The sequence below is a fragment of the Parasteatoda tepidariorum genome, chromosome 2 (assembly GCF_982258835.1).
Source record: "Parasteatoda tepidariorum strain Cologne lab strain chromosome 2, Ptep-v5.0, whole genome shotgun sequence".
NCBI lineage: Eukaryota > Metazoa > Arthropoda > Arachnida > Araneae > Theridiidae > Parasteatoda > Parasteatoda tepidariorum.
The window spans coordinates 103,660,356-103,687,233 of record NC_141756.1 but is presented as its reverse complement, the minus strand read 5'-3'; the positions used below and the strand labels follow the sequence as shown (position 1 = coordinate 103,687,233).

Genomic DNA, 26,878 nt, shown 5'->3' with positions numbered 1-26,878 from the left:
CCATTCTATTTCGAGTAAGCAAAGCCTGTCATGTGTCAATTCTTTCACTACATATTTCTTACTTAACATAAAGACTGGGACTAAGGCATTTAGAACATAAACTATTTATGCATCGAAGTCTACAGTTACACAAAAAAAATACATCACGGTAATAATAAAATACATAAACAAATAATAAATCTAAGTTAAGTAAAAGTAGTAGACGAGAAAGAAATATATTTCAATAAATTCGATGTATTACACGGCTTTGTATTTAACTAGCATTCTAATTTATATGGAGAAGCTTACCTCAATTTTAACACTCCATTTTGCTTATAAACGATCGAATTTGGCACTGTCGTCATAGGTCACATATGTGGGTATCCATGCTCTTCTTCTTGAAGTGCAAGTACCCAATTGGTCGTTATTTATTGCAACCGTTATACATCAAGAACTGTTTTGAAATTGTTGGGGATCTGGAATGTCAAGGACATTTTAACGTAAAGGTTATGTAACTGTGAACTGTTTTGATAAAGCTAATTATTTGAATAATGAGACTGATGTTATTTAACATTATTTTAATTTGTTTCTGTAACGGTTTTGTAATAGCTAATTCTTCAGCTTACAAAACGGACTTTATTTAGCACAATAGTTATGTATTTGAAAGAGTTTTGGAATAGTTAATTTCTTCCGCTAATAAAGTGGACATAATTTAATGTTACAGTGATATCTTCCTGGAACTGTTTGGAATTATTACTTGTGAAATACTATATTCTCTGGGTTCAATTATTTATATCGTCCAATTGTGCATTCGCATTTCTTTAATTCATGAATCTTCATATGAGATTAGTCAAATCATTATTAATAAAAGATAATTAATAACAAGGTTATTAATTATCGTAACGTTAAGTTTACAAAGTTGAAACTGTTCCGAAAGTTACTTTTTATGTCAAAATAGTGAAAGGAAACATTCGAAATATGCGTTTTTTAGCAATATGTTCTGTATTCTTTAAGTTTGTGTTCTAATAGTTCTTTTATCAAACAACAGTTATTAACAGTTGCCAGAAATATGAATGCATGCCGAGTTGTGTTTCTCAGACGTTTCCTGTTCATGTTCGAATTTTTTTTTTTTTTTAAAAAGAAATTTTATTGTTAAAACATTTTTCGTTTCATAATAGTTAATCTATCACTCCAAGCTATCTGATTAGAAATACTTGAAAATATGATTTTGACACCCTTACAGTAATCTAAACTTTGAAAATACTGGAAATAACAAATAAACTGTAAAAATAAATAAAAAAAATACCGATTTTTAAAACTTTTGATGTTCTATAATTGTTTTATTTAATGAAATAAATTTAACGATGACCAATTAATTTAATAAAAATGTTTATGTTTTCGAATTTAGTAATTATATTAAGAATGTGTGTTTAAAAATGCTCATTTAATCTGATATTGAGTTGAAATCAAGCTATTGATTCGTTACGATGCTGTTTTCAAATTTTATTCCTTGGGCGAAAGAAAATTTTATTTATTTAAAGGAAACATTCTCGAAAAAAGGAAATGAGACAATAATCATAATTCAAGTAAATACTTCCTCTTTTTCGTCTCAATGTTTATTTTTTTGGTGTCAGACGCGACTGATATGCAACCACTACATAATTATGTCTAGTTGATCGATTGAGTATGAATTGAGAAATTGTTAACGGTGTTCGAATTGTTAACGGTGAAGAAGGCTACCTTTTTTTTGAAGATAATTGGAACTGGAAACATTGACTGAATTTTTTATCTATTTTGACACTTTTTTTTAAAATTCTATACACGTTTCTGCATTTTGTGGCCAAAGTTTTTCCCAGGAAAAACTTGTTAAAATCCAGTTTTGTTGCAGAGAAATTTTTTAGTGCTTTAAGATTGAAAATTTCTGATGTCATATTTGGAAATTAGAGAAACTTTCCTACCAATTCTATACTTACAATGTGTCTGTAGGATAACTTTATATCAAAGAATAAATGAAAGAATTATTAGAAATAATGACTATAGCATTGGAATGATGTCTCTCTTTCTCTGAATACTATAGCGAATAACAATTTCTAGAGATTTAATATTTTATTTTATAAACGTCGTTGAACAGCCGATCCAATTTTTTGGGTTTACGACTACTAATGTTCAACTTCGTAGCCTTATAATTTTGAACCCAATCCAGAAGACAAAGGAACTCCTGGATCAAGTATTGGGCGAAATTTGCTTTCGTGGTGAACTTTTTGATGAAACTAACCCGCATTTGCCTTACTTGGAGAGGAAAACTACGAAAACCTCCCACGGTTAGCCTGACGACAAAGGGACTCTTAACCCAAGATCCGTCTAAAATTGAGGATGTTTTAAGTCAGAACTGGCGGAATTTGTATCAACCAGCCATCTCAGGGATTCGAACCCGGTTCACCTCATTGGAAGACGACGCTTTATCCCCTGAGCCATCACGGCTCCAGAAGTTCCTCTGTCATCTGGGCTGGGTTCAAAATTACAAGCTAAAGAATTAAACATTGATAGCGACTAGCCTAAAATGGTAGGCTGTTTAACGCCTGTTATAAAATGAAATAAAATGGGCTTACTACTTACATACCAGTTGCAATAAAATCTTCCCAAGACTTGACTTTTGAAAACTAAAATAACATTTCAAAACAATGTTCTGCTCTGTTCTACATTACATAATATGTTCTGCATAAATATTTAGTATCGCTTTTGAATTTAAAATAGCTTTGAAAATTAATTTCGTAATAAATATTTTATTTTCAGTAACGATGCTTGTTTACGTTTTGATTTTATATTTCACAAAATTTCAAAGTTAAAACTAATGCGTTTAATAATTGGAAGTGAGAATTTAAAATTAGAACTTTTTCTGAACACTACAACCTTCAGTGAAAGATGGGCAGCTTGAACAGAAGTTCGAAACCCCGAAAGGGATTCCCAGTCAATCGAACTAAAATTAGCTCTAACGCTTTTCCTACAACTAACTGGTAAGCCCTGCTGTTGAGGAAATCTTCATGGCGACTCTGTCAACTCTTGACTGACAGGTTCCCACAAAATACCTTTTTTTTTTCTTCCTTCAGTTGCTGCTTCAGAATTTCTTCTCTCACTTCCAACTGTTTTCCCCGCCATTTTTTTTTTTTTTTATGGTAGGCTAAGAAAACACAAGACAGTTTGTAGCACATGGGCTTGTGTGTTATTCATGGTGCGTAGCGTTTTTAAAAAGTACTTAAATGTACTTATTTTCGTTTCTTAAAAGCCCTTAAAGGTGCTTTTTTATTTGGTGTTTTTTAAAAGTGCTTAATTTTCCCTTTTCGAAAATGAGAATTTTTTTTCTTTACCATGTCGATTTTCGCCACGTACTATGCAAAAGCGTGCTTTTCACGTTGTTCATTCAATGTTTTAACTATTCATTCGACCACAATCCATTTTGATTACATTCGGTCCGTAGCGTTTAAAAGCGCTAATCAATTTAACAATTCATTCGACCACAATCCATTTTGATTACATTCAGTCCGTAACGTTTCAAAGCGCTAACCATTTTAACAATTCATTCGACCACAATCCATTTTGATTACATTCGGTCCGTAGCGTTTAAAAGCCCTAATCATTTTAACAATTCATTCGACCACAATCCATTTTGATTACATTCAGTTCGTAACGTTTCAAAGCGCTAACCATTTTAACAATTCATTCGACCACAATCCATTTTGATTACATTCGGTCCGTAGCGTTTAAAAGCCCTAATCATTTTAACAATTCATTCGACCACAATCCATTTTGATTACATTCAGTTCGTAACGTTTCAAAGCGCTAACCATTTTAACAATTCATTCGACCACAATCCATTTTGATTACATTCGGTCCGTAGCGTTTAAAAGCCCTAATCATTTTAACAATTCATTCGACCACAATCCATTTTGATTACATTCAGTCCGTAACGTTTCAAAGCGCTAACCATTTTAACAATTCATTCGACCACAATCCATTTTGATTACATTCAGTCCGTAACGTTTCAAAGCGCTAACCATTTTAACAATTCATTCGACCACAATCCATTTTGATTACATTCAGTCCGTAACGTTTCAAAGCGCTAACCATTTTAACAATTCATTCGACCACAATCCATTTTGATTACATTCGGTCCGTAGCGTTTAAAAGCCCTAATCATTTTAACAATTCATTCGACCACAATCCATTTTGATTACATTCAGTCCGTAACGTTTCAAAGCGCTAACCATTTTAACAATTCATTCGACCACAATCCATTTTGATTACATTCGGTCCGTAGCGTTTAAAAGCCCTAATCATTTTAACAATTCATTCGACCACAATCCATTTTGATTACATTCAGTCCGTAACGTTTCAAAGCGCTAACCATTTTAACAATTCATTCGACCACAATCCATTTTGATTACATTCAGTCCGTAACGTTTCAAAGCGCTAACCATTTTAACAATTCATTCGACCACAATCCATTTTGATTACATTCGGTCCGTAGCGTTTAAAAGCCCTAATCATTTTAACAATTCATTCGACCACAATCCATTTTGATTACATTCAGTCCGTAACGTTTAAAAGCACTAATCATTTTAACAATTCAATGTTTTAACAATTCATTCGACCACAATCCATTTTGATTACATTCGGTCCGTAGCGTTTAAAAGCCCTAATCATTTTAACAATTCATTCGATCACAATCCATTTTGATTACATTCGGTCCGTAGCGTTCAAAAGCGCTAATCATTTTAACAATTCAATGTTTTAACAATTCATTAGACCACAATCCATTTTGATTACATTCGGTCCGTAGCGTTTAAAAGCGCTAATCATTTTTTACATGTTTTATAAAATACTTGGGATTCCGCAGGTGCGTCTACTGAGCTGTGTTCGGTGAGATGATTGCGCTCGCATCTGCAACTCTGCTGCATTTTGCAAGGTATTCTCAATTTCAGGCTTCATTTTCCACCCTCTGATATCGAACCGAAATATCTCTCTATTATTTTATAATGGTTAATATAATCAGGAAAAGAGTTCTTTGTCAGAAACTAGTGATTTTATTATGATCATGTAAAGTCTTTGAAATGCTTTTAAGTGCTTAAAAAGTACTTAAAAGGTGCTTATTTTCTGCTGAAAGATTTGGCTACGAACCCTGTTATTGCTTTAAAATCTAAATGTAGAAAACGTGAAGTATTTAAAATAAAATAAAAATTATAATCATGAGAAATTCTGTTTCGTTAATTTGAAATGCATTTTGTTAATGTATATAGTGCATAAAAATATTTTTTCAGTGCTTAAAAAGTACTTAAAAGGTGCTTATTTTTTGCTGAAAGATGCCAATGGCTACGAACCCTGTTATTGCTTTAAAATCTAATTGTAGAAAACGTGAAGTATTTAAAATAAAAACACTGATAAGCATAGGAAATTCTGTTTCGTTAATTGATAATTGAAGGACACGCATTAATGTTTTGGATCTTAACAGTTGTTTGCAATATAAATATATCAAAGCCTCGTGACAGTAATTTTTTTTTATAAAAAAAAATCACGTTGTTAATTGCTGCTACAATACATGATTTTTTACAGAAATTGCGCAATCTGTGAATGATGTGTAGCTAAAAACGATCGGCTAAGACTATGATAACAACTATCTTTTGTGAGTGAGATTTTTTTTAAAAGGCTATAATTGAAGAAACATTAAGATTGATTTGCATATTATCTGCACAAATACAACAAAAAATGAAATTAAATTTTATTTACCCAAATTCAGGTTCTTGTAAAAAAAAAATCACAGAATTTTCAATATGTGTCAAATACAAGGTCGTCTGCAATCAGAGCAATTTAAGGCAATACAATTCTGCAATCAGCATTTAGTAGTTTACTTTAAAAAAGAATTTTCACCATTATATCCTAATCGGTTTTCACAGTTTAAACAAAAAGTGAAAATTAATTTTTAAAAATTCTTAAACTGGACTAGCACGTGTTTAAGGAATTAAATGCGTAATTTTATTGATTTAAAATTTTGAAGAAAAAAAATTGTCGAAATTTTATTATTCATAAAATGTTATTTTTCCAAATTCAATACAGCGGAGTCTTAGTATTCAACTTTTTTTAAAGGTGTTTTATTGTGCTCTAAAGTACTACTCTATTACCAAAAATTTCTTAAGAAAGGAAGTAAGAAAGCAAAGAAAGATAGTGAAAGCAAAAATAAAAAAAATTAAGTATCAAGTCACGAGGTCCCGCAGTGGACTGATCGTAAAGACACGGTTCCCAAGCATCACTGGCTGATGTCAGTAAGCGGGTGGGGGATCTCTTTGATCGGCCTGCGTAGGGACTGAGGGTGTTGCCGTATGGGTTCTCGTTAAACTGTTCAACCATTATGTGCTCGTCTTCGCATACAGGTCGTCGGATTACCAGAGATGAGGAGTCATCCATCCCCTCTGCAGAGGATCAAAATTGCGATGGCATGTCTTCGGATGATCCTCAGGGATGTTTCCCTGACCGTCGCTAATTACGCGTCGTATTGTGTAGTGCGACGTAAATAAAGTACCTAGTGTTTTCACTACAGCGCGAGAACGCGAGAATCTCGCATATTTTTTTCTTTTCTCGCATTAAGAAATGATTACCGCGAGAAATTCGCGCATTCTATAAATCAATTTCGAAATTCGCGAATTTCTCGCCTTTTGGAAAAAGCTTCGAATTACGCCATTTAGAATAAAATCCGTTTCACTTCCCTTCCTGGATCTTTCATTATCTTCAACATCTGCCCCAAGTTATCTAGCTTCCCTATTTACCAGTATTGTTCAGAACCTTTTCGAACAACAGAACACAACCACGGAACCCCTTTCAGAACATATTTCTCTGCAACCACGTGTTTACGGTAGGTAAGGTTTCTTCATGTAAGACGTTCAAATTTTTTATGTACTAATGTAAGATGGACAAATACCTAGTAAAGTCGAAATCTTTTATGATGATGCACCAAAAATATTCAATGCTTTAAAAAATAGAAGACGTTAAAAATTTATTAGAATTAAAGAAAAGATTTTTTTCAAGAGTTTTTGTGTTTTTTTTCGTTTTTAGAAATCGCACTTAACTTTTTGAAATCTCACCCTGTTTTTGGGAAAGGGTGAGAAATTCTCACTCATTTTTTTTCTATGATGAAAACACTGAAGGTACAGTATCAAACGTTAAAATCTAATAAAAATGAAATTGTTGCGATTCGGGCCATCTCGCATTTTTATGTACCAGGTTTTTCTCTTTTCCGTCTTGCTATATAAGGGCTTTCACCCATGCTAGGAGTAGATGGAGGAGACACTAGCAGAAATTCGTGAAGCCGAAAGCTCGGCAATGTTAACCTCGAAATTAACCGTCGGCCATCTTACATACTTCAAAACATTGGCAGTTGTAGCTCGTTTTTGCTTGAATTGTCGTATGTTCGGACAGTCATTATCATTTTTATTTTATTCGTTATTCGAGTAGTCTTACTTTGTCTTATTATTTTTTCTTGGACTCCTGATTATTTTAATTATATTATTTTAATTATGACTTCTTGCATCTTAAGGTTTTATGTTACTTCATAAAAATTTCAGCTGTAGTTTTATGTATTTCTGTCGAAGTTATTCATCTGAAAATTGATATTTTTTAATTAATATTTTTGATTAAATTGATATTTTTTTAAAACCAGGAAGTATCCCATTGCATTCCAAATATGAAATAGATAAAAAAAAATTTTTTTATTAAAAATCTAATATTATATACAAGTGATTGCATATAGTATTAGATAATAATAAAGTACTCCATGATTATATACATATTTATTCTAAGCTTTAAAGTGATGTTGTTTTTGCTTAATGTTAAGGTATTGATAGTTTTTGTTCTATACCTTCATTTAATGTATTTCTCCTAAAAAAAAAAATAATAATTTTTATTAAATCGTAGGGTTTTCTAATCCCTAAACGAAGTCCTTTTTTAAATCAAAGTGATTTATTTTAAATTTAGCAATAATCAATTTCCTATTTATAGAGAATATATATATATAGTATATATTTAAGGATTTGTGAAGTTAAACCTTTTTAAAGAAATTGTTTATTGCTCTCAGGGCAAAGATATTTTGAGTTAGTCACTAGAATACTGTGATAATATTTTCTCAATCTCTAATTTTTATTTGTTTTTAAGAAATATTTTGACAAAAATTTTTTAAACTAATTTACTTAATAAGCAATTAAAAATGTCATATTTTAAGTATTCATAGAATTTTCATAGTATAAATTATTTAGCTATATTAATATGGATTTGTATAGACTAATTTTTAGCAAGAGAAATGAACATAAATTATGTATTGCACTTTCTGAAATTCTTTTTTTAACAAGAAACATCTTTCAATATTGTGGTATTCAATTTTATTTTCTATATTGAGCTATGAGTTAGCTCCATGGATGTGACATATTCATAACCGCTCAGAGCTTGTTCTTTAAATTCTAATTTTTCTTAACGTAATAAGTTTATCTACCTTTACTAGTATAATAATTATTAAGTTTGAACTTATGAAACTCTCAGGGTGGTTGAAATTTTACAATTCTTAATAAATTTAATTATGTTTTTTAAGTTGTATTGATAAATACATAGCGATTGTAAAATGAAATAGAACTACTTTTGTTTTAAAAATTCTCCAAGTTAAAGTTTTTTTTTTTCTAAATGTTTTTGTTGTATACCTTCATTGAAAACATTAAATGTGTTTTTCTCTACATTTAAGAATTTTTTTCTGGATTTATAAAGTTCAATGCACCCCTCTAAGGAAATTGTTAGTTGCTTTTTGTTGTATACATTAAATGTACAGTCCGCAAAAAAAAAAACGAATCACCCTGAATAACTTTCGTTCTAATGATCGGATTTTCACGAACTAAGTGTCAATCTTAATGGTTCCTGGGGGTGACCTCAAATATGCTAATTAATTAGTGCTAACTATTAATTAAGTTACGAAATCAGACACAAAAACGTACTTTCTCTGAATAAACATGCATTTTTTTTTACATATTTGGATTTCTTATCTTCAAAATATAGGGGGTAGCCGCAATCTGGGAAATGTGGTCCCCATAGTTTGGGCAGGAGAGCGATTCAAAGTTCGTACCCCTTAATGTTAATTTCGCTTTTTGCGTTTTCAGTCATATTTTCAAAACTAATGAAGCAATTCAAAAAAAATTGCACCCACTCATAAAACTCATTTACCCAAAGATAATTTCATGCAAAAAATAATTTTTAATAATTATTTATTATTTTTTATTATTTAATTAAAGTGATGATGAAAAAATATTGAATTATAAGGTATGAATTTTTTTATACCATATTAATCTACATATTTTTCAATTGAAAAATCTAAAGTTTCAACTGTTTTTATTTATTAGAAGCTGAGAAAAATTAAAATTAATTATTTTTAAAAAAATAATTTGGCGACAATAAAGAAATAACCAATTGGGGCGATTAATATTAAAATGTGATAAACTTGGGAGGATCTTGACTTCGCGCGCGTAGCGTAAAATTTCATTCATATTTTTTTCGCTAATAATCGTTTGCTAATCTTTTTATTTTTATTTCTTTCACACTATGAAATACGATGTTTCTTTTTTAGTCATTTAATAATTTATTTCCAATTTAGTAAAGAATTTTGAATAAAAAACACTTTATTCAACAAATGTCTAGTTTTAAAAAAGCGTGCTTCTGACAGAATACACCAGATTGTGCTTATTTAATGTGATTATTTTTTATTTTTTTTATTTTGTTTTTCAATAACTGATACAATTTCAATAATATACATACGTATGCATAGATTTGGAATAATATATTTATCAATTTCTTGAATATATATTTTATAAATATTAATAAAAATACGTAGTCAACATTTTTAAACATCTCTCACAACATCGCAAATTTCTCAACATCTTATAGGGTAAACTAAACAATGAAGGAACACTTAAGCTTAGCTTGCCTTTAGAAAAAATTCATAAAAATTTCAAAATTTGTAATTTTAGCTAAATGATGGTTTCGACATATTTGTTATTAAATGCAAATTATGTAAAAAAAAGTTAGATAACTTACATAATATTGTTTTAAGCTTTTGGTGGTTTAAATAATAAGTAGTAAGATGACCAAGTGAAGGAACAGTTCTTACCAGTGAATAAACACTAAATTTTCCAGAGAATGAACACTTAATTTTGATAATGTTTGATGCTCGTTAGGAATCCATAGGCCACACAAATGTCTAAAAACAAGATTTTTCTTGGAATTACGACATATAACCATAGTTAATGTGGAAAAGTTTACTTTTTTTTCAGTCATGGAATGGAAAGTAAAATATGTTTGAATACATAATTTTAAAAAAATGTTTTTCATTTTTTTCTCACAGTTTAATAGTTCGTTCTAAATTATGAATGTTTATCATTGTGTAATCTGATGATGTTTTTATTATTATTATAATTCGATCATTTTTTTGTTTAATCTTTTCCTCATATTTTTTAAGCTTTTTTTTAAATCTTTTTAAGTATTTTTTTTCTCTTCGTCATGAGTAATTTATATCTTTTTCTTTTGATTTAACCTTCCTCTTTTTTCCAAATTTTTGGCCAATGTAAATGTATCTTAGAATATTTCTTTTGATTTTCCAGTTCCATTTCCAGAATTCCTCACTGGATAATAAATGAGAAAAAGGAGTTTCGAAGTTTGAGTAAAACCCATCTCTCATTGACTTATATCTAGTAGTTACTTATGAAACCAATCGTTTTTGCAACTAACAATGCCTCAAGAGGACTTATCTCAAAATCGGTTTTCAAGATACTTTCATTATTAATGTTAGTTGTTTCAGCTTCAGACCCAAAATTTGATTATACAATAGTTCTTTTTGAAATAAATTCTTCAATATTGAGAAAAGCGCAGGCTATTGGATATTTGGGAGATTAAACTTTTCTGTCAATGTTCCTTCAAAAATTTGCAACATAACTTGTGAGATTTCCTTCTCAAGCTTCTGAAAAAATAGCGCATCGTTATTCTTGAAGCATGTGTTTTGTTGATAAGTTGTCTTGCTCATTAACTCTTGGTGTCTGTTTTGCATGCATTTGTTACAGTCAACGTTTTCTACATCGAATGAAAAAATATCGCATTTCATAAACGCATTTTAACTTCATCAGTTGATGCCTCAAATCTTATTTAAAAATGGATGTAAAATTTTCTAGACATATTGTTTTACAATTCTTTTGTTTTCAAGATCTAACGAGATTTCCAAGAATTACGTAGAAAACTAAACCAGAAAATTTGTTTTGAGGAACAAAACTTGCTCAGTTTCAAATTGATATGAGATTTATAACTATCCAGAATAAGCAAAATTAGGAATTTGATTGCATTTTTAATTAGCCATGGGTAGAAACATTTGCAATATATTTGTAAAATGTTGCTGCGGTCATCGTTTCATTTCATGAATAGCTTTTTCCAATGAAATATGTAGCAGGGACTGATTCTGTAATATCTCTACGAATTCTTCTGTAAGGAAAAACTAATAATGGAGGTACTTTTTCTTTCCTAGGTACTTTAGAATATAAATCCTTATAATTTTTAAGGCCTCAGATTTTTCCCGTTTGAGGGCAGTATTCAACTCTTGTTTCATTCGCATTGTAAATGCAATCATTTTATAAAAGGATGCCAGGGCTACTTCCCTCCTAAATATTCTCTGAAGTTCTTAAAACCAGTATTTCGAATATTATTCTCTAAGGGAAGTTTTGCCTTTTGAAATTATCTTCGCATTGCACTGAGTTATCGGTGGATGTCACCTTAAAAAAACTTCACCCATTTTTCACCTAGATAATTGTCTTTAAATGGATTTTTCCTACCAGTTCCCGTTAGGACATTAAAGACGACAATAGGATAATAATTTAGTTAATTATTGACACAAAATCCTGCAAAGATTCCATTCAAGCTTTTATTATTATATTTAGTTGTTATATTTAGTTAATAAACATAGTTTATTAAGGAGTCTAAGGTATGATGTAATAACTAATCACTACATTTATAAAGATAAATAATAAATGAATTATTATTATAATTCTTTTAAATAAATTTAGCAATTAAATTTGCATATTTAAATGAAATAGTTATAGGAACTATTCATACAACATTTAACTGAATTTTAGGAGTCCTCTATGTCGCTGAACTACTAATTATCCAAGTAAAATCATATTTCACACATACTATTCATTCACTGGGAAATCTATTCTCAGTGAAGGAACATGCCTGTTCCTTCACTGGTTAGAAGTTGTTTTTTTTTTATTTTTAACATAATTTTGATTTATAATATGACAAAAGGTACAAGAAAATTAAAATTTTTCTTTTATTTTCATTAACTTGAAAAAATCCCAGCAAAGGAACACTTGTTTATACATTGGTTTTTCATTGTTCTGTAATCCAGTTAATAAACACCCCCTAATCTCAGTACTGGCTTATGTTATGATGCTTAAAATAAATAAAACGTAACCTCAATGACCATATTTTGAATTCTTTTTTTCACAATGAAAAGAAAAAGCATTATTATATACAATTAATTGTAGTTTAAACGGATAACAACAAACACTGACCTTATAATTTTGTCAAAGAAACAAGGCGTTGAACAGATACTAACAAATTCAAAACTTTTTCCAGAGAAGACTCAAAGACCAGATAACTAAATGCATTGTTAAAGGACTTCCTATTGTTAGGTAGTAAGCTACTCTTACCAATCAATCTAAATTAAATCGTTTAAAATCTTATTTCTAAGAAATATCTATGAAATGCTCCTTCATTTGTTGGTTTACCCTATATCATCCTAATCTTAAAAGAAATTTCCGGAAGTGCATCGCAGAACTATTTTACCAACTATTTAATAAAATTTTAACATTTTAAAATTCTTATTCTTTTCCATTTTACGTTTATTATTTCTTCATTAATATACTAATAATTTTTTTAGAACTTTAATTTAGATTTTCTTTAATTTAGGTTTCCTTTTCAAATTATAGTCAAGTTTTTTTTAAGGAATTATTGTCTGCTAGCTAAGAATAAAACCTTGTCAAGAAATTAAAAACATTCAGCTGTTTAAAATTATTTAATGCAAAACAGCTGATTGTTTACTTAGCATACTATTTTTTTGAAAAAAGAATATAAATTATTGATTGTCTTCTTTTTTTTGTTTCTTGTGACTTCAACTTAGATTATCTAAAATAGTGTTGATGTTTTATAAGTCACTACAAAGTGGATAAAGATACCGAACAAAAAAAGCTGTGGAATACGTAACCAATTTTTTTAGTGTCTTAAAATATCTCAGTATCTTAAATGTCGTCCTACTATCTTAGTTGTGAAATTAAATTTTTAATTATCTGACCACGTGTGATTCGCTAATTATTTCATTATATCTTTTACTCTTTATGATACCAAGTAGATTTTTTTTCTGATAATATACTAAACTATTTTGTTTAATTTTTTACTTTAGCATGATTTCCAAGATATTATTGTAGTATAATTTGTTATCAGGAAAATGCCTTATTTTGTTAATCAGGAAATACTAAAAATTGAAATTTGTAAGGATTCCGAAGCTGTGCACACAATACACAATTTCCGACCTTATTTTAATAAAAAAAAATTTAAAAAAAAACGTGGCAAGTAGGCTAACATACTTTTTACAGAAACTGTGAAAACTAATTTTTCCTATATTTCGTCAAAAGAGGATAAGAATGATATTGCTCCAAGGGACTTACTCAATAATTTCGCTATTTCCAGAATAAAATCTGCTTGATCGAAACATATTATTCCTTGAAAATTAAAATGAGGGAAAAATTAACTTTTATTATTTATCTAAGCTTATTCCATTTATTTAATGATAGCGGTATTAAGGTTAAGGATATGCGTTGGAAGCTCCGTTTATTATTATACTATAAATGCATTAAATTATGTAGCTTGAATAATTTATTTTAAGTAAATTATTTAATAATTTTAAGCAAATAAGGGTGTAAAAATAAACTCGATCGAAATACTCCGAAAGTATACCCTGAAATATATGTAGAATAAACTTTGGAATCGATATATAAAAAATACCTTCTCAAACAACTTCGAGTAGGACGGAAACGCTATAACTTGTTTAAAAAAGTTGTCCTTGTAACTATTTAATTTCGATTCCTGGTACTAGGGGACATTCCATTTTCACATTCGACTTTTGAAATTTCAATTGTAAACGGAATTTTTTTATGACCTTAAATTAAAATGTTAAAGCTTGCAGCAAAAAAAAAAAAATATTTTTTTTTTACTGCATTGATTTTTTTACAAAGTAGTGAATTATTATTTTTTCAATCTAAGAACCTGTGCCTATAACATATGTAAAACTATATCGAGTGATTAAAAACTATATCGAGTGATTATTTTAATATCGAGTGAAATAATTTAATATGTTGTGTAACTAAATGGATAATCTCAAGAAACTGAATCGAAAATATAAAAACTTCATTGATTTTAAAAAATAATAGATGATAATAAAAATAGACATGTTTTGAGCGTCCAATAATAAAAGTCACAAGTTATCCATGCTTGACAAGTCTTGAGAATGGGCGATTATATTTGAAAACTCGAAACATGTCGACTTTTACTTCCCTCTTCATATGTTTAGAAGCCAGTTAAGTTTTTATCGTCAATTATACTGTTTTACATTTGGGTCTTGTCTTGATCATTATTTTGATAAGGATTTTACACTAGTTAAAGTAAACATATGCATTTTAATATTTTATCAGGATTCATATGGTCTTTAAAAATGTAAGAACATCAATATTGTAAAAGTTATATTTAACTTAAAAATTAACATTTTGACACCAGATATTTTGAGTTAATGAAATTAAATATTTTATCTCTTAAGTTTTTGTGCCCCCATTTCAGTATCTTAAGGATTTTACGAGCTCTGTTTAAAAAGAGATCATCAGATATATATAAGAAAGCGAAAATAACCATAGTAGCAGTATTTGGTGGTAAATGTAGCTTATCGTAATTGAAGAATATGCTGTGCGACATTTTATGGTGAATTTGCGAACGTATAAGTTTCAGAATGTATCGAAACATGAGGATGCTATTTGCTAATCATCCTTATCCAAAGGAAACGATGTAACCTAAATATCTAGTAGAATGAAGCGATTTTTTAAGCAATGAATCCTACAATTTGCAACATATTATTTCAATATCTAATTCTTAAACATAACATATTTCAATCTTTTTAAAATGCCACTAAACATTCAGCAATTCCTTGAGTTATAGAAAAAAGAAATATCGTAAATAATAGAAAGCCTTGTGAATGTGCATTAGAATTATTATACAATCTACATTTTATTTTTCAAGCACTTTTTTTTTCTTCAAATTTTCTTGCCTAGAAGACTCGATTAAAACTGTAAAAATGATTATCCCTAAAATTTTGTATATAGCTATAATAAGTTATGCTCATTTGATTTTAGTATAAAATCCTCGAATAAATATAGTAAAAACAGTGTAATCTAAACAATATCAGATAAAAAGTTCATGTATTTAAATTCTAAAAACTATCATAAATAATTTATAAATCGATTCAAATTTACTTTTCAAAGGAGATTAAAATAATTTTTTTTTTTGCTTTTTGGACAGAAATCCCCTAAAAAAATTGTTTATGGCCTGAAAACTTCGAGATATTTTCTATTAACAATAAATTAAGCCCCTCCGAGCAATCACTGAACATTATTTCAATTTTTTTACTATCAGAGTTTGGTTGCGTAGCAACCTAGTAAAATAAAGCACTCCTCTTTTGAATTAGTCAATGGGTTATCTTAAATTATTTATTTGCGCAGGCGACTTTTTTGGCGGTTTTCTGGACTATCGCCAAATATATAAACATTTATTGCGGCCCAATTTACCACCCAATTTTTTTAAAATTTTGTCTACCCCCACTAATTCAAGGGTCTAGATTCCAAATATGTAAAAAAAATTATATGTTTATTCAGAGAAAGTACGTTTTTGTGTCTGATTTCGTAACTTAATTAATAGTTAGCACTAATTAATTAACATATTTGAGGTCACCCCCAGGAACCATTAAGATTGACACTTAGTTCGTGAAAATCCGATCATTAGAACGAAAGTTATTCAGGGTGATTCGTTTTTTTTTTTGCGGACTGTACATACCTTCATTGAAAGCATTGAACATGTTTCTCGCTCAATGTATATATATATATATTATTATTGTTTTTTTTTTTAATGCATAGAATTTTCTAATCCCTAAGCTAATTTTTTTTTCTTTCAAATTTAATAATTTTGAAAACAGCTATATTCAATTTATAAACAAAATATATGTATATATTTAAGGATCTGTTTCTAGATTTTTCAATGTGCCTTTGCTCAGGTTTAGGAATTTTTTTTTTTTTTTTGAATAATCACTAGAATACTGTGATAATATTTTATAAATCTGTAACATATTTTTCCTTTTTTTTTAATAAACATTTTGACATATTTTTTTTTTAAATTGATTTACTTTGTATGCAATTAAAAATGTCCTATTTAAGTATTCATAAAACTCTCAAAGTATAAATCTTCATATGTATAGATTTATTTTCAGCAAGAGAAATTTGTATAAATTTATGTATTTCACTTTCTGAAATCATTCTTTAACAATAAACATCTTTCAATATTGTGGTATTCAATTTATTTCTATATTCAGCTTGGAGTAGGCTCCATGGATGCAACACATTCATAACTACCTAATATTTTTTTCTTGTCTTTTCTTAAAATAATTAGTTACCTGACTTTATGGACCTATGAATTAAAACTATCAGAGTAATATAAATTTTAAATTTCTAGATAATAAACTTTTTTATCTTCTTGAAATTGTTTTGAAAAGTGCATAGTGATTGTTAAATGAACTTGACCTAATATTAACTTTACCAAGAATTCCATTTGTTTTAAAAATTCTGTCAAGTTGAAATGTTTTTTCTAAAAGTTAGAAATACGAAAATTCTAACGGCTAAATAAAAATGGAGAAAGCTTGGATGGATGGATCTCTTATTTAACTTAAAAGACTAAACTCGACACTTTAAATCAAATTAAGAACCCTTCAAAACCGCCCTCCAAGCTTCGTTAAAAAGCATGGATTAACTAGAAATAGAAAGATGTATGAGCGCACAACGACGCAGCAAGTAAGATGGCGGAGAACTCTCGCGGTTGCTTCCCCTTGAAAGGAGTGGGTCAATGGGAGTGTCTTCTCCACTAACTCCTAGCTCCATGTTATTGATGGTAATAGCGGATCATAATTTGGTTACCCTTCTGTTTATTAATTCAAACTTAGGTGCTAAAACTAAACATTTTGTAGAAATCCTAATACGTCTTTGCCGGAATACCGTATTATCTAAAAAATATAGAAACACTTTTCGGAAATAAAAATCGATCTCTAAATTTCACACATCTTATCAAAATCACACTTGTTTAAGGTAATATGATGAAAAATTGGTTAGTTAGAACCAATTGTCAGTTTACTTGATGAAAAATTGGTTAGTTCGAACCAATAGTCAGTTTACTTGATGAAAAACTGGTTAGTTAGAACCAATAGTCAGTTTACTTGATGAAAAATTGGTTAGTTAAAACCAATAGTCAGTTTACTTGAGGAAAAATTAGTTAGTTAGAACCAATAGTCAGTTTACTTGATGAGAAACTGGTTAGTCAGAACCAATAGTCGGTTTACTTGATGAAAAACTGGTTAGTTAGAACCAATAGTCAGTTTACTTGATAAAAAACTGGTTTAGTTAGAACGTGAAATATTATTTATAGAAATTACATCAAAAGTTTTCACTGTGAATAAAATGAAATTTATAGCGTGATAGTAATGATTCAATGCCTGTGTTATTTCTCAGCGGACTTCGCGATGCTGTCTGTTAAAACAGCTTCTTGTGTGAACCACCTGCCAAGAATAAACTCTATAATAAATATTCTTTGGTTGCTGTCATCACGCATTTTTGAGAGCTTTCACTTTAAGGCTGCTGTTTCCTGTATTGTTTTAAGTATAAGATTATTATAATTTTTTAAAAGCTTTTATTTCTTTCCATTCATTTTGAGGTTACTGTTTCCCATAGTATTGTTACTTTCTAGCTACCAAGACTGGTGAACAAATTTCAAAGATGATTTATTTACACGATAATGATGAACAGATAAATTGTAACGTGCACTAATTTAAGCTCAGATTCTCTAATTTTCACAACCACCAGCTATCCTACTCGCTCACATTTCCATCCGATATGTTCTCCGTCTAAAAAGAATATCTCTGTATACTTTTTTCCCCACTAGTTTCCATAGAAACAGTTTGGAGCACAATTATCATAACACAGCAGGGTAGCTTATAACTCACTAGGTACAATTCATGTAATTATTAAAACTAATACTTGTGCATAAGCGCGGGAACCTTTGTAACAATATTATTTAAATATAGAGATGTCTAAACTTGCGTCAATTGCCTTCCCCGTCCAATGAAAATCCGTCATTAATCAACCAGTTACAGATGCAACCAATAGGAATACGTTTCTATTGGCATAGGAATTCAAATCGTCCAATCGGAATAGTACCAACGGAAATTGATTGGATGATAGTAGAAAACTGATATAGTTCACCCTCTTACTCTCTATAGGACAATAATCATCCTTTTTAAGAGCTTTGCTTCTACACATTCATTCAAGTTAATGCTGTTGCTGTATATAACGATTAAATATAGCATTATAATCATCATTTTTGATAACTTTACTTCATCTTATACTCTTTTAAAAGCTGTTGCTTCCTATATTGTTTAGGTATAGGACAATAATCATCTTTTTTTAGGGTTTTTTTTCCATCTACTTTAAGGCTGCTGTTTCTAATATTTCTAGATATCGGACTATTCCCATACAGCAAATTTCGTCCTAAAGACATCCCAAAACATTCCGAACACTCCAGGAACAGTCATATCCGTAGAGTGTCAGAAGAAAGAATTTCGTAGGATGTCACAAATAGACAGCAATATGACAGGCCTTTCAAAGGAGTGTTTTAGGAGTCTTGTAGGAGCATCGTTCAGCGCATGCGTGTTAACTTCAATTTTACCGTTAATGTTATTTCTTTTATCCAGCGACAAGAGCAATTCTGCTAGTGAAATCTAAATAATAAGGTATTTATAAGCTCAAATATCTTTATTAGTTTCTTTTTTGTTTATCTTTCTTTTTTTCATAATCTATTTATATAATTGATTTATAAGTGTACTTGAACCCCGTCATTATCTTTAATATCTCAATTGCAATGTTTACATGCATGTTTGCAATGTTTACATACATTACTAAAAATTTAAATGCAGAGTTTATTTAATTTTTTCATAATTATTGAGAAAGCTTTATTTTTAATATTTCGTGAGACAAATTTTTATTTGTTCTGATAACTCATTCTTTCTATTATTTTTGTTTTCTTCCTTTAAGTTCAACTTGTTATTTGGCATGTTTTTTTTGGTAACCCTAAATTAATCATTTCTTCTAATTACAGATGAAATGACATTTAAATTATCTCAATGTTGCTATTCATCTTCATTATTTAGTATATTGTTATTTTACCATTTCTACATAATTTTTTCTATAAATTGTCTATGAATGGTGTTCTCAATATGAATGTAAACAATAACAATCTCCAACTCAATACTTGCTTCTGCTTATTCTGCTTGGCTATATTTTCAATAAATTTTTAATGATTGTGTCATTTACATGTCAATTCGCTTTTTTAAAATATTGTTATTTGTATAATTTTTTTTCTTTCTCATAGTCTGCTAGATTGCAAAGTCTTGATGGAACTGATTTTAAAGAACGTACAAGACAAGCTATTCGTCACATCATGCCTGATGATGTTGTTGAACTCTAAAGCTGGATGGGCAATAATGAAAAAAAAGATTTTTTGGTTACAGAGTGTCAGGTGCAATTATTGGTAATATTTAATCCCTGTTTATATATATATATATATATATATATATATATATATATATATATATATATATATATATATATATATATATATATATATATATATATATATATATATATATATATATATATATATATATATATATGTTATTCCATTTGTAGTTTGACAGTATATAGTTAAAATTTGTGTTGCTAAAGTTGCCAAACTTTTTAATATACTATAAATTTAGTATTCCATGAATTTTCAATGAGTTTATAAATTTCAAACATTGGAATAATTTAAGAGTGTGTCGTTTGAAATAATATTGTTATTAGTATCACCATCTTCTTTTCCAGTCATAGTAGAATGGTAATCATACGATACTTCAGTTATCCAACACTTTTTTTGACTTGCACTTGTGTGTACTAATAGCTTTATCATTATTACAGTTGTTGTTACTAGATTATTCTTATAACAATGAATCAAACATGTATCAAATCATTTTATTTTTTGTGAACTAGTATTAAGTTACGTATGATGGGCAATTAAAAAAGCAGCTTAACAAGGTTACCATAATATTTTCCCTGAGAGTAACAGAAATCTGGGCTTCTACTAATTTAGTTTGAGATACCTTTTAAATAGGTTCTGAAATAATTTTATGTTTATTCATGAAAATACCTACTGGTCTGTTTATATTTTCTTTTTGTTATGTTTTAGAAGCTGTTTGCAGTGTTTTCACATACACTAAAGTAAATGAAGTTGGAAGCATTATTAGAGGCTGGTTGCGCCATGCTAAAGAAAGAAGAGTTTATTCTGTAAAAAAATTAAGGAAATAATAGTGTAAATAAAAGTTTCACTTATGTGATTCTAATATTGTTTATTTTTTTCTATTCTCATATTTATTTGCATACACTAAATTTATGCTGCAAAAAATAGATAAATCCTTAAAACAAGTTATTTTTAATATTTTCAAGATACTGATTTAAGTATGCCTTCAGCTAACAATTCTTCAGCAAAACATGGCAACAGCTGTTTTAGTTTGTATATAAAAACAGATAATTTTCTAATTTTATTTGTTTTTTTAAATTGCATCATTGACACAATAACTAAACAATAAAGTATGTGATCCATAAACATCTATTTTGAGTTTTTGATAAAATAGTCACAACTTCATTTAAACTATTTATAATATAAAATGTTTTTAGTAAATTTTGCAGAAGAATGTAATGAGAATTATTTTGCCAATTAACTAGCTTCAACTGATCATACGAGAAATTTAAATATTAATGCGAAGTTCTCAGTATTAGAGCAACATTAAAATAAAAATTATTCATTATTTTATTATAAGATATTTAATATATCTACTACATTAAACAATATGAGCAATAATGAAGCAATCATAAATTACAATGTACATAAAAGATTCAATAAGTCTCATAATTTAATTTAATAAGAAATATTCTTTACAGAAAACTAACGCTAATTAGGAGACTTGTAACCTTCCTTGGTGTTCAAAGGGTACATTCAATTAGACTTTTTAATAATGGCCAAGTTTTTATTCCAAGCAATAGAAATGTGAAATCCAATTATCTTGCATATTTTTGTATTAAAATGATACATTATTCTTTTCTTTAGATACGTTTGTTTATTAACTGTTTTACTCCCTTTTCCTTTACTAATTTTCCTAAAAAAAATAGTAAAGGAATAGCCCATTTTTCTGGAAAAATAGAGTGGTATACAAATTAAAAACTATCACCTTTTTTTTCACTTAGAAAACATTTTTCTGACCTCTAATTCAGTAAATTTAAAAGAAAAACCTTATTTAAGTTGCTAAAATTAATAAAAATGTCAAAGATGAAATTTATTTCCAAAATAAGACACCCTCCTATTACTATCATACCATTTCCAACATGCATCCCACAAGTTACCTCAATCCTTACTAAACAGGTCTTATTATATCCTAATGCCATCCTAAAGCGTTCTAAAGGTATCCTGAAACTGTCCTAGTTATGACATCATTAAGATATCTGCAGGTGGGACATTCTAACACGCAGATGACATCCGTAGGACATTTAGCGGTAAATATAGGACTTCCTCTGGAAGTCACAGAATCCTAAAGATGACAACTTTAGGATGTCATAACGAAGTCAATGTGTTGTATGGGTTATTATCGGGATTGTTATTTTTGAGAGCTTTACTACCTTCCATCCATTTTGAAGCTGCTGTTTCTAGTACTGTTTAAGTTTATTACGTCATTGATTATTATTCTTGAGAACTAAGGCTCCTATATTGAGAACTTGTAAAACTTCTCATTTCCTTTAGGGCTGTTGTTTCCTATATTGTTTAAGCATATTAGATGAATAATCAGCTTTATTTGATAATGTCACTTTTTCTCATTAACTTTAAGCCTGTTGTTTCCAGCATTGTTGACAATAATCACAATTTTTGGGAACTTTACTTCTAATTCTCTGAAAGCTGTTGTTTTGTATAATTTTGGCTTGAACAGCTGTGTAGGCAGTTTCTAATCGATGGTCCTTGATCCTAATTTGGGTTTCAAAATCATCCGAGGTCAGTTCACAAAGCTTCTTGTTTAGGTTGTTCTTCAAAAGTTCTTTCGTCAAATAAAATAACGCTTTTTTTTTTAATCAAATAACGTGTTATTTTTATAATTGTATCAAGTTTGATGGGACAAATTGCTTATATGTAGAAAAGCCACATTTTTGTGAACATAAAAATCATTCGTAAACTAATTTTTTAATAGTTACTTCAAAGCTGTATTGTTAGGTCCCATAAATTAAAGCAAAAATCGAGAATCGTTCATTGATTTTAATGTATTTCCTTTATGTATAAAAATCTCACCAAATAGGTTATTCTCACAATATCAAAATTTCATTTAAGTTCCATCAATATGTTGGTACCATCTATACATTTCCATAATGGTTTAATGGGGATTCTTGTTTGTTCTCTGGAATATACCATCAAAGCAATTTAGGTTTTTTAATGTTAGACCATCATAAAACAGTCCGAATTCCTACATTGGGATGATGGTTGTACATGATCGTTCAACCATTTGATTTCTAAGATACTATGATGGAAATTCATAATGGTACAACAATGCATTTTCATGATGATTTAATAATAATTCTTGTTGGTTCAGCAGGAATATACCATCAGAACTATTTTTTTTAATGTTGGCCCATCATAAATTAGTTCAAATTCCTACATTGGGGTGATGGTGGCTCGCAATCAATCCAACATTCGATTTTAACTATGATGGAAATTAACTATTTCCATCAGAAATTAACTAATTTCTGATGGTTCAACATGAACAAACCATTAAAACAAGTTGCTATTCTTATGTTGGACCATCATAAATCAATCCGAATTCCTACATTGGGGTGATGGTTGGGGTATTGTTTACCATCAAAAAATATAGTGTTTTATGATGGAATGATTGATGGTTACCATCAAGTTTATGTTGGTCTCTCAATGAAAAACCATCAAAAAGTTTGACTTTGGTATACTTATATCACTACACATTTTTGTTCGTTCGAACTTTCGATAAAATTTGGTCATTTTTACTAGTTAAGCTTTACGTTCGAATTACTAAGAATCACTGCAATAGAATAATTTATTTTGCAGATTAAAAAGATGTCTGAGATACTGAAATTTAAATAAAATCCATGCTTAACTTAATCTAAAATTCAGAGCTGTGGATTTGGTAGGTGAAATGTTCGATTCTAACTACAGCAATTATTATTGTTTACCATCAAGATTATGTTGGTCCATCTATGGAAAACCATCAAAAATTTTGACTTAGGTATGAACTCATGTATTAGTAGCATGTTAATGTTTTAGATGCTTCTCTGGTGTAAATGACTACCTTTTACATAGTTCTAAAATTCGTTATTAAATTGTATTTATAATAAAACGATCGTCTGAGCCATAAGAAGAAGTATGGAGGGTTGGGCCTGTAGAAACTTCTTCATCTCATAAATCGTAACTACTGATATTTTTAATTGACAAATGCGAAAATGTATACTGAAAGAAAGCAGAATAAATATTAAGCCCCCATTTTGCACAGGCGTATAAGTGTGGAGAAACACCTACTGCTATCAAAAATTTTTGAAAAATCGATTCAGTAGTCTCTGAGAAAAATGCCATCGGGCGATGGTCAATTCAACTCATCTCATTTCAAAATATAACGTTTTATTCTCTGTTGTATGTTTAAATTTTATAATGTTGCAAAACTGGTGGTTAACGTTGTTTACGTAATGGTTGCTCGTTTAATTCGAAGTTTTTTGCATTTGTTTCTCCTGAATAGAAAAAAAGATATGATTTTCCCAAGATTTACATTATAATTTTAAGTAAACACTATCTGCACAGAAGAAAAAGATAGAAACTAAACATTTTTATGCGATCTACATAATAATTGCATATAAAAACGACATAAACTTTACATTTTCCCATGAATTCTTTTGTTTCATTATAATTTTTAGTAAACACTATGTGCAACTAAGATTAGAAATGTTGCATTTGTCTAAGATCTACCCAATACAATAGTTTAGTAAAAGCTCTCTAAACAGGGTTTTTTTTTAAAAGTGGCGATCTCTGCATTTCTCTTAGATTCAGATAATAATTCATACTAAATGCACAAAAATAGCTAAATTCAATGAAAGGTCATTTAAACATTGAGTTTATGAAGTTAAAAATTCAGATCATGTCATTAGAAGTTTACAGGAAAATATTTTAGTCATAATTCTCGAAACGATTTCGATTATCTTTTGTTTAAGGTGGTTTTGTTGATAAGATGCAATGATCCCAGACTTTTCTGGATCGCTATCTTAAACTGGAGGTCATGTTTTGACCTTCTAACGAATAAGGGCCATCATTTGTATAAAATCAGTATCAGAAGAGAGAGCTAATCTGTCAGCAGTGTGATCTTTCCAACAACGGTGTAAGTGTTAACGAAAGATTATCGTTTGATTGGGTCATGCATGCAGACGATTTTCAAGAAAGGCAAATCAGATTTTTTTTTTTGAGAACATAAAAATAATTATTCGCCTCAATGAGCTATTTTCAAACATTTTTTATACAGCGAAGGAAAGAACACCTCTGTATAGCGACCTCTTCTATTTACGACCACTTTTGGGAGGCATGGAATTTTTTCATAAAATTTGTATTGAAGAAAGCCTTCAGGAGAGACCATCAAAACCTTCGCACCAAATGTGGAAAAGGTCAAATAAGAAAGCACGGAGAAATATCAAAACAAACAATATTAACAAAACAAATAAGTAGATTAAAATGTATTCAAAATATTTGTGAGTGTTTCTTCTTTAGAGAGCTCTTTTTGACGATTCGAAATTTCTTTGTGTGGCTACTGTATTTAAGAGTAAATTCTTTAAAAAGAAACATATCTTAACTATACATTTTTATAAATTTAAAACTATCGTTATGCATTATAACTAAAAAAAGTTGTTTTTTTTTACAATTTTTGAAGCCAATTTTGCTAATATTTGCAATAAAAAGAGTTGCAGAAAATATAGCATTAGTCAATAAAGTTGCAAAAAGAAAAGGAAAAAAAAAGTTTTATTTAAATTGTAAATATTTCTATTTTAAACATTGATGTACTAGTAGCTGGTTGGTAGACGTCTTTAGAATAGAGTTGGGTACTGATTCAATGATTCGAATCAGACTGAATTGATTCGGTGATTCAAGCCACCAACTTGCAACTGATTCAAATCACCTATTCGAATCATGTGATTCGGATCAGTGATTTGAACCGAGTGATTCAGATCTCATTTCGAATCTAGTAATTTGGATCACTGATTCGAATTGCATGACTTAACGACTTGATTGCAAATCACGTGATTCGAATCAAATGCTTCAACAACAACAAAAATTATATTACCTTTCACAATTTTTCTTTCAACTAATGTCGATAGAAAAAAAATGTATTATTCTTTCTCATTAATGAATTCTTTCAAGTAAATAAATGTACTTATTAAATCTTTCGTGTAATTTATACTGCATGTGTTGTTAATTGTTACGAAGATTTTTTTAAGAAATTTTAAGAAACTACAAAAAAAAAGTTTTATTTTTTTATGTTTATTTTTTATCTGAATCCATCGAATTCTTTAATAAAAATAAATCTTCTAATCGAATTCGAAAATTTTAAGTCTTCTTAATCTTAATAGTGTTTCTAATCTAGTAATAGTGTCTAGTAATCTTAATCTTAATAGTGAATGCGTAAGAATCTCTTATGTTTTACGAAAGTTTTTTAACTGTATATGACATAGCATAACAGTGAAACAAAATTAACTGAAATTTCAGAAACAATAATTCATTACAATTTAAATCTATTTCGATATAAACAACTGATTCGAATCACCAAAATGAACTAATTCTATTGATTCGAATCACTTAAATGATTCGTTTTGCCCAATTCTACTTAAGAATCGCCTTAAAAAAGGTAGCTTTCGACATAATAGGTTAAGAAAACTGTAGATTTCACTTTACCCTACTAATCGGAAGTGGCCATCAAAGTTCTAGTAAGTTATTCTTTTCACTTAACAAAGTAACTTCACGTCTCCAGTAATTCGAAATATCCTACGCCATAAACTTAGCTTAGAACGACATTTGGGTCTGGGATAAAATAAGAGAAATCTTTACGTCACGGAGTTGAATTTCAGCTGGCCTTATAAATCAGTTTCATTTTTCTTCTACAAGCGAGATTAGAACGACCTCGATTTGTTATTTCTTCCATTTCGTAGTACTTAAAACGATTTTTTTAAATGCAGAATAATAATGTTATAAGCTTTATGGACTTAATTGAGAGAAAAAATTCATATCTATATTTACTTAGGTGCTTTCATTATACCAATCAAACAAATATTAATTGATTTTGATAAATCTAATA

At 29.1% G+C, this 26,878-nt stretch overlaps 2 long non-coding RNA genes across 2 annotated transcripts in view; one reads left to right on the top strand and one right to left on the bottom strand.

The window, feature by feature from the left end:
* The window catches only part of LOC147815965 (uncharacterized), a 168,097-nt gene that overhangs the window by 28,215 nt on the left and 113,004 nt on the right, over positions 1–26,878 (bottom strand). The window lies entirely within an intron of this gene.
* Positions 18,975–20,830, top strand: LOC147815966 (uncharacterized). Its single transcript, XR_015431484.1, has 3 exons — positions 18,975–19,186; positions 19,825–19,983; positions 20,677–20,830. It is a non-coding gene; the product is annotated as an uncharacterized LOC147815966 (long non-coding RNA).